This window comes from Rhinolophus ferrumequinum, chromosome 5 (assembly GCF_004115265.2).
Source record: "Rhinolophus ferrumequinum isolate MPI-CBG mRhiFer1 chromosome 5, mRhiFer1_v1.p, whole genome shotgun sequence".
Taxonomy (NCBI): domain Eukaryota; kingdom Metazoa; phylum Chordata; class Mammalia; order Chiroptera; family Rhinolophidae; genus Rhinolophus; species Rhinolophus ferrumequinum.
The window spans coordinates 34,668,084-34,687,266 of record NC_046288.1 but is presented as its reverse complement, the minus strand read 5'-3'; the positions used below and the strand labels follow the sequence as shown (position 1 = coordinate 34,687,266).

The following is a 19,183-nucleotide window of genomic DNA, read 5'->3' as shown; positions in this document are numbered from 1 at the left end:
TCTTTGGAGCACCATGTTAATGAAGTACACAGTGTATGTTTTCATACCCATAATTTTCTTTTTTTTAACAGAAATCACATCCTTAATCCTTTCATCAAAAAGAGAAGTCAGATTTGGAAGCAAATGAAATCTTACTAATAGCCAACTTTCAGCTTTTGAGCTTTCCAAACCAGAGTTTCTTTTTGCAAGTTATGTCTATCGGTTGACAGGACCAATATGATTTTATGTGGGCACAGTATGGCAAATAGGAACGCCACATAATATAGTGCACTTGAAATTCATATAAAAAGAAAGCTGTGAGCAAGTGGAAACTGATTGAAATAAAGGGCATTTGTTCTTAACAGGGGAAGAAAATCAGCTTATAGCCATAAAAAAGACACTGATTGCCAAGAAGCCATGTGAAAATGCCAAGGTATTAAAAATATACTTTGATGTTTTCTCTGTTTATATTCCACTTAATAAATTGATTTTGAATCTAAATATGCATTTCTTCCAGCAGATCAACAGAAACGGACCTTACCTAGAAATCTACTTCTGTTGACAAAACAGCATTGGAAGTTTCCTCTAAAAAAATATTATAATAATCCTTAAAAATTTTAAAAGCATGACAGATGTTTGTTATGCCTAAACAAATTTTACCGAAGCAGGAAGTATAGATATGCTATCTGCATTTCACAGATAGGACATTGATGAGTTAAGAGGCTAAAAACAGAGAAATATCATCAAACAACGTTTATAAAGCTCCTATGTGTAAAGCCAGCCTCTGGAATGCAAAAAAGGTATGGGTTTAAACTCCAAGAAGACCTACCTCATGGTACCCAAAAGAAAAAAAAAGGGTGGGGGGGGGCAAAAACTGATCCAGTGTTATTAGAAAAACTGAGTCCAAGGCCTTGGTCTTAGAGAAAGCCCGAGACAACCCACTTTCTAGCACCAACGGCACTCATGTTCTGACGTAGCCATGCAGAGTGGGCCTTGACTCTGAGTACTTTCTACCCAGAATAAAATAAATCATACCTGTGCGGTCACTGAAAACAATGTGTGTTTAAAAATAGGCATACCACTTGTTCTTATACAGCTACATTATTTAGCTAAATGTACATGGAACAGCTGGGACAAAGATCCAAAAAAATACATATAGCAGATTGCAATGAAAACCTCTGGTTGTATTTAGTTACCTACGTATTTTAATTTGGTGCATGCAGCCAAAGCCAACAGTATTCAGGGTTGGATAATTGTGCTTTCTCTCTCCTAAAGATGTCAATACTAAAGTATGTTTTGGAAAACGCCTTTTTCTTTAAAAGTTTTTTCTTTATTTTTTCTATAGTTTTCTTTATAGTGTGAGTGTTCACAGAAATTTTTAGAATGTGTTGTATTTATAGTTCTCGTTTCCAAATTTAAAAGCTATCATAGTGCATCTTAAAATGTTTCTAGTCAATGTGATATATGCAAATCTGGATTGTTAAATACATACATACATACATAAATAAATACCAACACTTATAACCCATTCTGCAATAGTCACCCATGTATTAACTCATTTAATCATCAGAGTACTCGATATATTAAGTTCTATTATTATTCAAATTTTACAAGTGAATAAACTGAATCACAGAGAGGTTAAATAAGCTGCCCTACATTACACAGCTCTTATGTAGCAGAGCTGGAATTCAAAACCAGGCTGTCTGGCTCCAAAGTCCATGTTCTTATACTAAAATTTACAAATAAAGATAACTACAAAAAGAGAGAGAGTAAAAGAGAGAGAGCGAGAGCAAGAGCGAGAGCGAGAGAGAGAGAGAGAGAGAGAGAGAGAGAAGGAAGGAAGGAGGGAAGGAAAGAGGGGGAAAAGGAGAAAGGAAGGAAGGGAATAAAAGTTTTAAAAAATTGAGTCAAAAAAAAGAAAGAGGGCTAAGTTTGCCTATATAATGCAATGGGGAAATCTGAACAAATGCTCTTAGGAACTAAGTCTTTTTCACACAGGAACAGTTTTTGGTTTTTGAAGGAAGGAGGAAAGAGGGGGCTTTAATGCCAATTGAACCCCACTACGACCTTGGTGGAGGAGCAATGACTGCAGATTCAGCCCGGGCGCGCCAGCTGAAGGCCGGGGCCGCCCTTGCAGGAATGCATCCCTCTGCCCCAGCATCCCAAACATTTCAAACACTGCTCCTCCCTACTCGGACTTAAGAAGATGTCAAGGGATAAGACCCCGGGAAACCTAAAATACAAGCGTAGTGATACAGGGTCACTTGGCAGCGTGAGTGTGCTCAGCTCCACGCCAAGCAGTAGAGCCTGCCTCCTTGCCAGCAGCCCCGACAGTCAGCAAACAGACGACGCAGCAGAAGCAGGGGCACAGAAGCAGAAGGGATCTGTCCAACAGAGGAGAAACCTTGCACACGTTCCTGGGGAAAATGCAGAAGACAACAATAGAGGATCACTGACAGCAATAGTGGATGTTTCTGAGGAAAGGAAGTCCTTGTCACTCGGGGGTGACATGGACTTTATTATCTGGGAACAGAAATATCACGTAATGATAGGTCACTCAGTGAAGGCTCAGAGGAGGAGCCCACAAACGTAAGCAGAGACGCAGCCCTTTTTGTTTGGATTTAGGCAGAGCTGGAAATGAAGGCCTCAGGAACTTGAATATAAATGTCTGACAGTTTTGTGCATTGAAGGAGCTGAGGGTTTGTTCTCTGTTTTCTTCTTTCCTTTATTTATCGTTTTCCTTTGTTACAGTAGTCTCCTTTGGTAGCCTCCTCCGGTGTTTAGAGAGTAGAAACAGACTTGGCAGGCGCTGTAGCCCTATTTGGGATCTTTTACACATACCTTAGTGCAGCTGTTTTCAAATAAAGCTTGTAAAATAAGCTTTCCAATAAATTATAACCTTGAAATTCTAGAGTCATGTTGTTTTTTCATAAATAAATGATCAGGCATGATCTAAGTGTTTGGTGTACACTAATCTTCACAACAATTCTAAGAGAAGTGCGGTTGACTCCACCTTACAGAAGAGAAAACAGAGACTTGGAGAGGTTATAGAACCAGGAAAAAGCAGAGCCAGGATTCCACCCCAGGTTCATATTGCTCCAAAGCCCTTGCTCATAAAAGATGCTTCCCTAAGAAATGCCATCAGGAATACGGAAATAACTACACTCCAGCCAGCAGTCTCAAGGTTTGCCCTCAGCACACTCCTGGCTGGACTGGCACACCTGACTGCTTCAACCTTCAACCCTTAGAACAATCAGGAGCACGGCGACAGTGAGACAGTAGGAGTAGTACGAAGGATAGTAGACAAAATTTGACAAGAGCTGGGTTTGGGGCCTGACGCTGCTTGCAATTCTCAGTTCCCTTGGGCATGTTCTAAGCACCTGAATCTCAGCTCCTGAATCTACAAAATAGTCATAAAGAGACCTGTCCTATCAGCCTCATGATCAGATGATTAAATGAAACTATGAAATACTCCAGAAAACCTCTCTATATGTGATACTCTTAGACTGTAATTTTGGATTACAGAGCCGCAACCACTGAAATGGAGCTGAGTGTCTTCCTTTTATCACCGCTTGCTCTCAGAGAGCAGCCACATACTAGATGCTGCCATGAGAAACATTCTCCAAATGTTAGAAATTGTGCAGGATGAGCCTGAGCAAAATGACCATAAACTGGGAGTCAGCGCCCCCTCATCCCCAGAGCAAAGACAAAAAAGAAATGAGTGATTCTTGAAGTACTCTATGCCACCTCAAAGGACAGAAAGGGTTATGTCCCTATGTTCTTATGCCTTGCTCTGACTGGCACGTGGTGAATGCAGGAAAACTAAACCCTGTCGGCTTCTGGCTGCATCGTTATACAGGATGTGAATACTGCCTACATCTACGAGGTATTCAAAAATGCCTAGGCCTATCCAAATTCCATGTTTGCCTCCAGTTTCAAAATGATGCTTTCTTTCTTCCTAGAAAGTTACAAAGTCAGTACTCCTACTAAGTCTTATGGCTGCATAGCCTTTGAAATAGCATTTCAAAGTCGTTCCAGAATCCCCAGATGTAATTAGAATTTTCAGGGATTTAACTTTTTGAATTTGGTACTCTTGAAAATCTGATAAAAGCCATGGATCCTCTCCCCAGATAAAAATCACACACACACACACACACACACACACACAGACACAAACACACCCGACTGTACAGGGGGACACAGATTCTCTGAAGCCCATCCACTGGCCCTTCAGGGTTTACAGACCCCAACATAAGAACTCCCAGTGCTCACATATTGTTGTACAGGTCACTACACTGCACTATCACACTCGGTAAAAGGGTGAAAGGGGACTGAACTACATCCCCTACAGCAATCCACTAAGCCATGCTGAGTCCACCCAGAGAGGATGCTGTTTCTAATTTGTGCAAAGCAATCTTGTGGTCACAGCGGTGTGCTAGGACCAGGTCATACCATCTAGCAAGCTGAGTCCATTGTGTGCGTTTCCTCCCAACTCCATGTTGAGTGACAGTCACAATGGCACCTTGAAATCAGCCATGGTAGGAGTATTTACACCAAGGAAATTAGCAAACCCTACAAAGAAGGCCAGTCCCCAAAAAGGGAGCCAGTTGTTCAAGACTTATCAGGATTATCATCGCATATGGGCTAGTAGAGACCCTGAGGACCTCTGTCCTATATTGCGTTAATTTGAAATAAAAAAGCAGTAAACACATTTTTAAACCTACATCGCAGTTTGCTTTCAGCCTGTCCTAATTGCTTTTAGGTCAAGGGCACATGGGCCCTGACTTGTTTGAAGCACAGACTTAACAGCTAACAGATGCTAGAGAAGGTATTAACAGAGGCCTGCAACAAAAATTCGTTCCCACTCAATCCTACGGGCTCTAAAGATAGCATCCAGAGCTATAACCCTATGTTTTAAAACACCTGCAGCCCTAAGAGCAGTAACTACCATAAGGACCATTAAGAAAACAAAACAAATGATGGTTGCAAATGATTTTTAAGATAGGACTTAGAAGGAAGAGCTATGCAAGAAAGGAAATGTAAAGTCCCGACACTCCTTGAGATTCCAAGGAAGCAAAGCCTTATCTGTAGCAAGTATAAACTGCTGTGAATTGATGTCAGGTTTTTTCTGCAGGCTTTTTTTTTTTTTTTTTAGTTCCAGATGTACAAAGCAACATAGACATTTACATCCCTCACAAAGCGATAACCCCTCTCCCCCAAGCTACTACCCCTCTGACATCTTATATATATACCGTTTTTCCCCGAAAATAAGACCAGGTCTTGTATTAATTTTAGCTCCAAATGACGCATTAGGGCTTATGTTCAGGGAATGTCATCCTGAAAAATCATATTAGGGCTTATTTTTCGGTTAGCTCTTATTTTCGGGGAAACACAGTAGCTGTTACAGTACCATTGACTTCTGCAGGTTTTTTGAAGAACTGTACTTTACAACTGAACTCTGTCTTGAGCTGAGACATCCTCTTAGGAAGGGAAAAAAAAGAAAGGTCAGGATTGATTCCAGTTTTGAATTACAGAGGGCTATTGATTTTTCATTAAGGTTCCTGTGCTGCTCTCAAGAGGAGGGAGAGAGAGGGGAAAGTAATTCATTGATCAGAGCGAGGGGCCATGTTCACTTATTGGCTTCCTGCCATGTCCCATTACTCCCGATTCTAAATGTATATTGAAGTCAGTTTATTTTCATCATTGCCTCCTGTCACCAGAAATGTCTCCCAGTAACTATTAGTTTAATCATCCTTTTCTCACAACGGTAATGAGTGATAATATCCAACATGATCCTGGATTCATGGATATTATTCAAAGGATTACAGTGTTGCTCCTCCCAAGGCTCTAGTTAAGAGTCTGTCGACACTTGAATAGTCTAAACGACATGAACAGTTTGAGGATTTAAAAAAATATATTTAAATTTTAAAAACTGTAGCATTTTCACCATAGCTTTATTTATTACAAAAAAATTTTTAAAAAGCTTTCCTGGAATATCCACAGTTTTTGATCCATCACTGATGATAGATAACCTTAGAGCGTGCAGGAAACCCACCCGAATCAGGCATCATATATCCACACCAAGCCACTGGAAACCAATCTAGAGAACCATCAAGCACATGCAGAATAAATCAGGCATTCCACTTAGCTCCCCAATTTTGTTTGCAGAAACAATCTTTAATTGGTCTATATTGTCTTGACTCACACTTGAACGTCTATTTTACATGTCAGCAAACTGAAATCCAAAAAGACTGAACCACTCAGTACCACCCAACCACGTGGCACAGTGGGGGCTAGGGCCCACGCGGCCTGACTTTCTGTATTACTATCTATTCCACAACCCCGTGCTGCCATACTAATAATCTTATCAACTGCAGTGATATTTATAATGCATAAAAATCAGAAGCTGATACTGACTTTAATATCAAACCCTAGAAATGCTGCTAATGAATCCTTTTCTGCATCTCAAAGTATGACCCCATTTACCATCAAGTGCTGCCTTATATCTCGGTAATAGAAGTAGCTGCCCACGTTACATAATGTGAGCGCCTACTTGCCTCCCAAGGGTGCCCGATCTCCGTCCTTCCAGATCACCGGCCAAGGGGCTTATGTACATTAACGCTTCTGAATGAATTTTCCCAACATCCTGTAAGAGGGAGGAGGAATTCTCCCATTTTATAGAAGATGTGGTCAAGGCTACACAGGAAATAACTTTGGGAGCCAGGACTCAGACTCAGGCCTTTTCCCTGAGTAGGTCTCTTTCCACTGCGCCACAGCGCCCTCTGGTGCCAAAACTGACAGTGGGAACTACTAAAAGCAACTGAAAAAACTATTTAAAAAGATGTATGTATACAAATAAATCGAGCTGAAAAATATCATAGAAAAAATAACCAATTCAGAGTAGCAGTCAAGAATATAAAGAACCTATGAATAACTATGACCAAACAAATGTGTGGAATTTATATGACTAAAACTAGACAACTTTAGTGAAAATGGAAAATAAGCCCTAAATAACTAAATGAAGAGACAAAATACTTTAAATGTGTCTATTCTTTCCAGTGATATTCTGCAGAAAAGCATGATAAAGTTCTTCTAAAAATTCTCTGGATGAACAGACAACACAAACATAAAAGGTATTTTGAAAAATAAAAACAATAAAAGGGCACTCACTCCATCAAACATCAAAATACAGTGGAAAACTTTAGTATTTTAAACAAATTGAGAATCTGTGCAAAAATCAACAGATGGATAAATGGAACTAATTAGATGACCATGAAACAGACTGTAGCACATATAGTAAATAAATAAATAAATGTGGAGACATTATTATATTTGGAAAAGTTAAATTGGATATTCATTTTACAAAATACGTCAAAATGTATTTCAGATGGGTTAAAGAGTTAAATGATTTTTAAATGTTATAAAACAGGAAAAAATATAAAAAGTATTAAGAAATAAAGTATTTAACTTTGAAAGTATTTTATCAGTATAAAACCAGTGAAAAATCATGATAGAGGAACAGATTTTACTACATTAAAATGTAAAGTGAGTATTCAAACATCTCAAACTACAAAAATTAGAGATGCAAGTCATACGCACATTTAAAAAAACAAAACAAAAAGTCAACCTCACTAGCATTCAAAAACACCAGTTAAAATAGCATAGCATTGTGATAACATTTTTATCTATCAAATTGACAAAAGTGTTTTAGATAATAATAATCTTGATAGTGGGACAAATACTATCATACTACTGATGGGAGAATAAATCAGTAAACTTTCTGAAAAAAAATAATACCATTATGTTTTAAGAACCTTTAAAATATATTGAGAAATTGTGCCCAGAAATTATATTTCTAAAAATCTAGCCCAAGGAAATGACCAGATATATTTCTAAGTAAGAATTTGTACAGAAACATCATTTGTAAGAATGAAAAAATGGGAAATAATCTAAACAAAAATAAAGAAAAATTTTAATTGTGTACAACTATATAATAAAGTAGCACAGAGAGACAAAAATCATGTTTTGAAGAATATTTAATACTATGGAGAAACGCTCATTCACAAAAAGAGAAAAACCAATGTGGTTCCAAATGTGTAAAAACAGAAATAGCAAGGGGAATGAGGAAAAAGGGATAAACAGGAAAACAATTTAAGTAGAGTAACAGGATATTACCCAATCACGGAAAGGGTGTGTGGAAATAGGGGCGAGTCTGGGATTATTCCCAAAACACTGGTTCAGGTGTTGGGGTCAGCAGGAGAGTTCATTGCCAAACTAAGTAATGCACATGATAAGGTCATGTCACTGACCTGGCTCTCTCAAATAGAAACATAAGCATTCTGCTTTATACCCAATTCTTTTAATACTATTGGGTTTCAGCCCCTACAATAAAAACAGGAGTATTTTAGGTATTGGGAAAATCTCACTATATCTTGCCTCTTTCTGACATCACAGACCTTGCACAGTCTACTAGCAGTGACATTATATTCAAAAGTGTCAAACTGCAACAGCTATGTGGAGATTAGATGGCTGGGAGATACCCAAATTATTGCTGTGTTGAAAGTTTAAGTGGGGTAGTTCTAAAACATTTAAGAATAGTGAAGAGTGTACAAAAGATAATCTTGACAAAAACATTCAACAAACTATAAACCCTCTACAATACACATAGCGCTCCGCCAGACGGCAAGAGGGTGCAACTATGTGAAGAACGGTGCTCATATGTCAATGGCTTTTGCCACTAAAGATCTTGAAAGTATGCGGACTAGCTTGAAAAGGAAATATACTTTTTCATAATCTCCAGAAATTATTTAATTAAGCAAAGTAGTTATTTATATTAATAAGAACTTAAAGTAAGATTTATCAGGGTTAGTACTCAGATTGGATAATCAATGTGCATGCAATTAAAATTGACTGTAGAAAGTGTGTGACAGTTTCCGTGCAACATATATGCTAAAAAAATCCCTCCAAATTTCTCTAAATTATAAATATATTCCAATTTAGCCCAACTACACACCGCATTTTACACTATGACTCAATGACAACACTAATCCTTTTTCCCCCAAAAAACGTATTTGTAGGCTGGCTAATGGTTTCTCTTTGCATACCGTATGACATTTGGTTGCATGAAGGTTAAAAAAATATTCCATGAAAAATTAGGACTTAGATAGTCCTATAGTGTTCCCTTTTTAAAGTTTCCCTAACTAAGGAAGAATAATAGCTCAAATCCTGAGGCAATAAAACTAAGTGAAATGAATTAGAGAATGGAAGCCAGCCAACCTAACTTTCAGTCCCCAGTATGGGTTCATGGCAAGTCATTTAATGTCTCTTAGACTCAGCTCCATATCTATAATTTGGAGAGACAAATAACTTGTCAGAGTTGCTGTAAGGACTAGAGATATTGCAAAATATCATCATTAAAGTAATAGTTGAATATTCTATGTGGTTTCTGCATATCATCTCATATAATCCTCAAAACAATCCTTCTATCCTTTTGCCCGTTTTAAAAATTAGGAAGCTGAGGCACAGAGGTTAAACAACTTGACCAAAGTCACGTGCTTAGCAGAAAATCTGGGGTGCAGACCTGCGCAGTCTTACTCCAGAGACTAGGTGCTAAATCACTGCATCGACCTACTTCAAAAGGGCGCCCTTTAAGTGGAAGCTGTTAGAAACATTAACAGTAATAGTTATTGTTGTTGTTTTTCTTCTGACTTGCATCACAAGTGCTGCTTGTCAAAGAGCCCCTTACCATTTCATATTCTCACAGGCAACGCTGTTTTATATTTATTTTCAACTCGGAACTAGAACATCATAAATATGAGTGAATTGGTTAAAAATAACTCCTTAAATGGTTAAAAGTCTTACAAATATAAATCCAGAAGCTCTTGCACCTTAGAGTTCAAGGTAAAAAAGAATGGCTGATGTAAATTGTGCCAGTACACCATCAACATAAAACATCAGGGCACTGTATATCACCAAGCAACCTCCACTCTGTACATATATCTTGATACAAGCAATACTTTTGACACCAATCACTTCCCAAGATAAAATACAGTGCAGGGGAATAATTTCAACACCACATAAAATGGTACCCTCCCACAAAAGAAACATTCATTTCATACAAAAAAACAAACAAAAACAAAAACCCATACAGTACTGAGTAATATAGCCACCAAATACAAAATGAATGCAATTCTGTACTTCCTTCCAAATTGCTATATTTAGTCTCATTTTTCAACCTAAATATTAATTTCTGGCCCACAACAAAGTAAATATTAAGAATCAGTTCTCAAACTTTGAAATAATTATACATTTTCGCTATGCTCTTTTTTCCTTGAGATTCATTGGAAATTCTTGGCCAAAATAAACCATGATTTTTAAACAACAGTGCTTATTAGCAACAAATAAATTATTTCAACATACATTTTCTTTCTCTCACATACTCTAACAAGCTCTGCATGGATTATAGGTACCTACTACTTACTGCCTGATCTAAAAAGGCTTTTCATGACCAGTGCGTTTAATACAGCCTGTGACTAACATCAAGGCTGATGTGTTTTCATCTAGTATAACATTCAGCATATGGCATATTTCAGGGTTCTAAGAACTTCACAACCCATAAAGGTATGTTATTCCCATCCAACCACCACCAAGAAGAAACACACGATGAGAGTTAAAAAATGGTTTGCAAAAACAGAAAATGCCTTTTGCATATTTAAGAATCTTAATTTGGTTCCATTAAGGTTAAAAAAATTCCATGAAAAATTAAGACGTTTAGGTATTCCTATAGTGTTCCCTCTTTTGAGTTTCCCCAAAAAAGGAACAATAATAACTCTAATGCTGAGGCAACAAAATTTAGTGAAATGAATCAGATCATGGAATCAGCAAGACCTAACTCAACAGCCAATCAAATTTATCAGTAATCTTGTTTTATGTTATTCTATACCACAGCCCATATTGGTGCAGTGGGACCAAACTACAAGTAACTGTTTGATTTTATCAGACTGTTGCTCTGATGTACTTTAAAAATGAAAGTAATGGGCCTGTTATTTCTATACCTCTCTCATTCTAAGAACAAGCAATAGGAAAAGCTAAATCAGATCAACTTTGACCACAGACCGTTTTACTATGACTTACAGCAACAATCATATATATACATATATATATACTATATATATAAATTAATTTATATATATATATATATTAATTGAATGACTACTAAAGATTAGCACCAGCAAGAAGAGATATATTTTTAATATTTATTAAAATTAGAAGTTGTTTTCAGCCTCAATCCTTTTGGACCTTGCTTAGTAATAAGAACACATATTGATTCACACAATTTTCTCAGGGGAAAAAAACAACAACAACATTAGAACATTATTTCATATTCCACCCAAACTATGAGAGGTAAAGAACAGATTGCTAGAGAAGGGAGTTCCATACATACTTCCAGGTATCCTGGAAGAAAACAACCAGAATGTCTGACTTTATGGTTAATCTATGGAGCATACAAACTGAGAATAACTAACTTTTTAAAGAAAGGGCTCTGGAGCACACCATTTGTCATATAATCAAGAATTTGGCCTTTGTCCTTTTTCCTAGAAGAGAGACTCTAAATCCCTGGAATTTCTTAAGAAAAAGGAGTGTCTTTGTTATTTATGAGCTTTGTCTCATACCTGAGTTTATGCTAATTAAGTGACTCGGGCTAGGACCCTAGATAGTTCAGGATGGAGGGTGACCATGTTATGAGAGCATTGCACTTTGATCTGTGATACTGTATCAGTCTGACCTCCCAATCTCTGGGGCGTGGGGATTGAGTTCAATTATGTGGATAACAATTCAATCAGCCTAATGAAACTCAATAAAAACTCTGAGCACCAAAGCTTCAGACACCTTCCTGGTTGGGGAACACATTGATGTGCCAGGAGTTTGATGCACCCTGACCCCATGGGGAGAGAGCCTGGAAGTTGTGCATTCAGGATCTCTCGCCCCCACCCCCCCAAAGTCAGCCCTATGTGTGTGTTCACTTGAGTGGTCCTAATTTGTATCCTTCATAAAACTGTAATCATAAGTATAGCTTTTTCCTGAGTTCTATTATTTTATTCTAGCAAATTATGGAATCTGGGGAGGGGCAGGGGGTTGTGGGAACTCCTTGGTTTCGTAGACAGTTGGCAAGACATGCAGGTGGCCTAGGGACTCCCAAGTTTAAATGATTTACTCAGCTGGCATTTGAAGCGAGGGCAATCTTATTGGGGACCATGTCTTTAACCTTGTGGTGTCTGATGCTAACTTTGGATGGTTAGCATCAAAACTCTATTGCAGTATACCACCACTGAAAAAGAGAATGTCCCCAGCAAGTATCTAAATGCCTACTTAATTTTTTTTAAAACCTTAAATTGGTTAAGGAAAATCCAAGAATCCAAGGACAGTGTATCAACTGTCATAGTTGCATAACTGGAGCACAACAGAGGGAGAATAAAACCCAACTCTCCAAGTCTATTCTTCTACCCATAAACACAGAATATGTCTTGTCACACATTATGGAATCATTTATGTTTTTATCAGCCCAGACCCAGTTTTAATATTAAAAAAAATAGAAAAAATTACACTGGCAATGTTCTATTATGACCCTGAAAGATATCAAGTTTGATACTTGCCTCTAAAGAAGAAGACTGTAACACTGTCCCTGAAGAAATTTGGGAATAAATAATGTAGTTTCCATCTTCACATTTCATAAAATACTGATAGGGATGTCTGTTTACTAGATAAAAAATATCTTTTTCATAACCTGGAATTCTTTGGACACATCCACTCAACCTCAGATTTGTAGACATTTTCTGCTTCTTTATTTCATTTTCTAGCACTAGCAATATATAGCAGACTTAGACTTTATATTCATATCACAGACAAATTCTAAATATAAGCTGAATTTATAATCTACAGTCCTCTAGAGTTTATGTAATGGCTTTACAAAGAGAGTCACAATACAAACAAGAATATATGCAAAATAAATTATTTCATAACAAAATTTCTCCAGTTATGTTTGAATTTATCTCTTGCAACATTTCCCCTTTTTTTGACAGCTAAACTACATGAAAAGCTATGATTATAGTATAATGATTCTACATGTAACATTGTATCATAATATAAAGCTATCTACTTTATCCCAAAATACAGTCAATATTGAATTAACTCTTCTTCCCATTAGAAATTACTAAGATTTATTTTTACCACGTGATTCCTTCAGGTAAAAATGTTCTGAATTTTGCATACTTTGTTATTTATAAAGTGCTTTATTTTCTTTCTAAAACAAAATCTATATATATAAATGGGTTTTATTTGGTAAGAGAATAACTGAACTACAAAAATTTAAAAAAAAATCTCAGAAATAAACAAAAGGAAGTTAAATGATTTACTCAGTCATGCCACTAATGATTTACTAGTGAGGCTAGTAAATTCCAGAAGCCAGGATTTTTGTTGCAGAATTTGGGGCTATTTCCACTACACAACCACTGCTTCCATCATTAGTATTGTAGTCAGTGATTTCAAGAGATGTTTAGAAGGAAGCAGTTACAGAATACAAATCATTTAGAGTAAGACTGTGCAATGAAATCTCACCTTAAGCAACATTTCATTTTGACCATTTTCAAATAAGTATAATTTAATGTTAAGACCTGACAAGTCTTTATACTACAACACAGAAAAATGTGGAAAGATCTCTATGAAGTTACTGATGACAAAAATTATATTGGGGAATGGAAAACAACTTTGATGTTTTACCCTGCGTATTTTGCATGGTTTGAAATTTTTACACCTGTGTCTTACTTTTGTAATTATGTCAACTTTGAAACTCAAAACACTAGACTAGAGAAGATTTTCACTGTTTTTAAACTTTTAAAATTGTTTTTGATAATTTCAAAAACCAGGCTGATTTACATTCACACAATAAAAAAGAACGGTTAACAAAAAATACTCTCCTTCACAGCCATAGTGTACTAATTTCTGGGACAATGTTTGCGACTATGGATCAAAAACAATCAGAGTAAACTTAATAATTATTTTAAAGTTTCAGGGATGGTCACATGAGGGGCCAGGAGCATTGGCATATTCTATTCTGTAACTAAGAAGCACAGAGAACATATCACTCAAATCTATAAAATCACAAAGGGTATAGATAGATGACCACTGATTCAGTCACCATACCTTTGAAAACTAGGACTGAACCTAATGTCCGAAAGGCAAAAGGAGGGAGTTTTTAAATTAAATAAAGTACTTCTTAACATAACTAGCAGCTATATAACCTGTATTACTGAGGATATGTTTAGGGAGAACATATGAGAACTCAATCTAAACATAAAAAACAGTTGAGATCAACTTACATATGCATCTGTAACAGGATATATATAAGAGGACTTAAATACAAAATAAATGGATTCTCAAAGTTTAAATCCATCGGTGCCATGTCTTATGAGGACTCTAAGTACTTTTAAAAATGAAAAAAAAATCCGAAACAGAGTCAGAATAATTGTAGTATACATATAAAATGTACACATTTGACAAATTAACACATGTAGCAGAAAAACATTACAATGTAGTATGAATGGGCTAGTCTCAAGATAATTACAGGATTTACAAACACATAGGGCAGTACAGGTATGGCGATCTGGTAATGCAATAAAAGGATGAACACTCTTCAATTCTGTCAGCACATCTCTGAGACTGTATACAACTGGTCTTAAAATGTCGAAACTGAGGCCTTTTGTGCATGTGAGATCTGAGCCCTGAGTGCCCTCACCCTACCACTGTGATATAGTTTGGCCTAGATTTACCTTCTGAAGGTTACGACGAGACTCTAAAACAAACTTTGTTGTGACCCTAACAAAGAATACCACATTAGATTAACCATGGATTAAAAATACTTTAGTATTTATGCTCTTGGGTAGACATTGTTATTATGCCTTTCTAGCAACAAAACTTCTTGAGGACTTCATTGAAGTGTTACAAATTCTATCTCCATTTCATAAGCCTACTTTCTCTGTTCCAGAAATGGACTAATTGTAACATCCAAATACCCAGAACGGTTATTCTGATGCCATGATATCAGGATCAAATAATTTCAGCTGCCATGTACACTAGCAAGTAAAGATGAAACAGCTTGAATAGAAGGTTGTATAATACAAATGAATTATAATATCTGAATCGACATAAGAGAAAAAGAACAGAGAGAGGCAGAAAGACAGAGAGACGGACAGAAGGCAAGAAGGAAAGAGAGAGCAAGCAGTAAGCAGTGCATTTGAGTGGAACAGGGAGTCGAAGTGGATAATTTATGGCTAAATCCATGGGTCTTCCATAGCACAAGGATTGAAAAGCCCATATTGGACAAGAGTAGTGTCATTTGGTAGGAAATGTGATTGATTTAATGCCAGAAGATTTGGCTCTAACTAGCAATATGACCTAAGATGAGTCACTTAACCTTGGCCACTGTTCCATTTTTAAAATAAAGACATTAGATTAGATTATCTTTATATTTCCTTCAAGATCTAATATAGTATGATTCCATTTCTCTTTTTGCTGTATAGCAATTGTAATCAAATCATCGAACAGAAAAGAACCTCAGCAGATTATCAAATTAATGAGGATAAAATGAAATCCAAGATTTAAAAGCTCCTTATAAACTACTACATGTTTTAGAAGTGTCAGGCATTCTTTTCTCCATTATCAATACAAAGCATCTGATGTAAAAATTCTAAAATAAAAAGCACGTTGGTTGAAATTTTCCAAATATCTAAAAGTGAGGCCATCTATTTCTATTTAGGTAAGTATCAAATTTGATATTATTTATACGTTATTATATATTTTTTTCCAATCTCTGTTTAGGGTTATTTTGAAGTTCCACAATGGAGTACTAGGTAATTTATATTTATGCTTACCTTTTCAACTTGAGTATAAGCATTGTCAGAATAGAAATCATGTTATCCATATCTATGTGTACATAGAATCGATGTCATGTTAGAAAATATGGATGAAAATTCCTTGAAAACTGTGAAAACTCCATATTCCTTATACACTGTAAAGGGCTATACAAACTGTCTTGTAAACCTAAAGAACAGAAAGAAAAGAAATAGTGCTCAATGAATGTTGGTTACATCTAAATTATTTGAAACAAAGGCTTTATGTTCAAAAAGTTGTGCACAACAAAGACATCATATATGTAACAATGACTCTACTGAAGAACCCCTCTCAGGTTTATTGCCAAGAGTTTGTTGGACAAGTTGGAATCAAAAAGAAAAAATTTAACCCCATCTCTAGAGTCAGAATCCAATGAATATTAACTTGCCAAAGATGTCTAGAGTGAATAATAATCTGGTACCCCTGATCTTAATAAGAACTGTAAAGAGAACTCTGTAAGATAGAAATGTTAATGAAAATAGAAAAAAGTAAGAAAAAAGACACATTGTACAAAAGATGACTGAACAACAGCCTTTCTCCAGTTCATCAATTGCTTCACCTGTGACTCTGTAAAGTGTGTACAAATAAAACAATTGGAATACAATTCATTTATTACTGCTACATTCCATAATCTCACATTTTGCCTTTGTATTAGTATTACAATGATGTAAATCTGAAATGTTTGGCTTACTGTCGACATAAAATTCAAACAGGAAAAAAAACATTACAACACAATAAAGAGTTTCAAAAAGTAATATGAACCTTTTTTCAATTTACACAAACTCAGTTTCCAATGCACTCTTTGCAACAATCTCTATACGATTTGGTGAAATTTACCTTTTATTTCTTTTATTTATGTTATCAATCTCCTATCACAATATTTTAATCACTACAAACTTGAATTCCCTCCTACAATATTCTTGCAAATTATTCTGAGTTCTTTAATTGAGAATAGTGATTGTTTTTTTCCTTATCACTTTTAATTCCTAGTCTTGCGATTACTGCCAAAACTACAACATCCTTTAAAAAGAAAAGTAAAAGAGAAAAAGTAGGTGACCCTAAGATATTACCATAAACCATTCAGTAGTAAAATTCAACACAGTGAACCCTCTTACTAGTAATTCTAATATTTTCCTATTTGCTTTATTGGGCATACTTGGGTGTTCAAAGCAATTTGCTAACAAAATGTCTGTTACAGTTAGACACAGTAAGTTAGCCTGTAATTAGGAGGTATAGGACCTCACCAGGCTTAATTGGGAATGCCTGCCTTTGGTCTGTTTCCTAGATGAGAGAAAGCAACCTGCATTAGGGGAGAAGTTCAATATGTCAACTGGTAGAATGCACACAATACTGTGTAATGGCAATCAATTCTTCATCAACCTCTTTATCATGATGACTTTGTCAACTGTTTGTTCATTAGTTTCTCATGCACGAACACTACAGACAGATATCAAATCATAATAAATGTCAGCTATTACAGAATAGGAGGGACAATGTAAATAAGACTCCAAATAAAAGGAATGTAAAAATATAAAAATGTAAATCTTTTCCTTTGATAGTCTTTTAGATTCTACAGCCCCACAACCTCATTTCAAAAACTTATAACAAAATTGCTGCAGTAATTTATTATTACTCATACTATCCTGCTGATGAAACCTGTATTAAGGCTGTTAACCTTTAGCTTCTTCACCACCATAATCACATGTACAGAAAGCTTCAGTGAAAGAAACTCGAAATAAATGGAAACGGTGCTTCTAAAATCAATGTATCTAGAGAATATCCTTTAAAATTATAATATTTATAAACTGGTTTTGCGGGGGGGAGGTGTATTTTTAATAGAAAATCCTGTCAATGGATTTAGTATAGGGTTTAACTTGAAAAACATTTAAAATATAACTTTAGGAAACATATTTACTACTAAAACTTACAATACTAACATCCCTAATTTAGTCCAATTATCTGTAGGTTTCCTTAGGTCGTTGTTCTGACCTAGGTCCTGTCCACCATATTATCACCACCTCCTAGCAACAATGCCCTTCTGATTAAGGAAAATCACACAAGCTCTGAGAAATGTAATGAGACCTGTTCCGTAAAGTGAGTCTGAAGGACAAAAGGCTGTTGTTATTGTGTGTGTGTGTCTGTCTGACAGTGTTGACTTGACGTTTAGTGCTTATGTTCAAACTTACAAAGAGGAAAGAGAAAAACATGGCATATTTTAATACACAAAGTATCCCTTAACTTCATTTGAACCAAACAATGTGACCTTTATCTTCTATTAGCACCTGCTAACTACTAGCAGAGCGGAGTGTTTCTCCTCCTTCTGTAGTGACTAATCAGAAATAAAAGCGACAGAGCCTAAATCCCACAGCCCAAGTGAAAAGAAGAAGAAGCTCAAGGAGCACAGATAATCCAAAAATCCTAAACAGCCTAGTGTTGGTGACATTTCGCTAAACTCTAAGAAGCACAGCTCTATTGCATTCTCGTCCTTTAATTTTATTGGCTTTCGAAACAGAATGTGTATTTCCTCAAAGAACAGGAAAACAGAAGGTCCTTATTATCTAAGACTAAAGGTCTTACTTAGATAAGGTGTTCACCTCCGCCATGACGGTGTTCTTTCATATGGTTAAAATTATGACAGTCATCATTTGCACCAACTTCTCTGCCAAACTCTCAGAATATAACCTATCCTCCTATGTTTTCAGTAACACCAAAACATCTTCCCTCCACTGATGACGGCTCCAAGTCATTATCACACACATATTCCAGCCATTCTCTGTATCACAGGTGGCCACATACACTAAGTTACTAAGTAACAAAGACCAAAATCTGCATCTCTATACATTCAATTCAATTCAATGGGCATTTATTAAATGCAACAGTTAAAAGCACAGGCTTCAGAATCAGAAAGACCTGGGCTCCAAGCGTGGCAAGGCCTTTTATTAATTGTGTGAGCCTGGACAATTTACTTCTTTGAGCCTCAGTTCTTTCATACATAATACGGTCATAATAAATTATTGTGAAGATTAGGTACGATAATCTATGCAAAGTGCTTAGTATTTTGCTACTTGATCTCTAAACTATAATAATCCCATCCCAACAGGAGCCTTTGCACCAGGTTGGTTCTTATTGGTTTTTTAAATGTATTAAATAATTTTAACTTATTACATATGTGAATATGTATTTTAATTCCATTTTTTCTTCTTTCCTCTTTCATTTATTCACTTTTATTCTTCTCTTCCTTGTTTTTTTTATCCCAACC

The 19,183-nt window shown here is 36.1% G+C and overlaps 1 long non-coding RNA gene across 1 annotated transcript in view; it reads right to left on the bottom strand.

Moving 5' to 3' along the window:
* Positions 1-15,993, bottom strand: part of LOC117022453 (uncharacterized) — a 53,424-nt gene extending 37,431 nt beyond the window's left edge. Inside the window, exon 1 of the long non-coding RNA XR_004423053.1 lies at positions 15,906-15,993. This is a non-coding gene — a long non-coding RNA (uncharacterized LOC117022453). The remainder of the gene's footprint in view (positions 1-15,905) is intronic.
* Between the last annotated feature and the right edge of the window lie 3,190 nt (positions 15,994-19,183).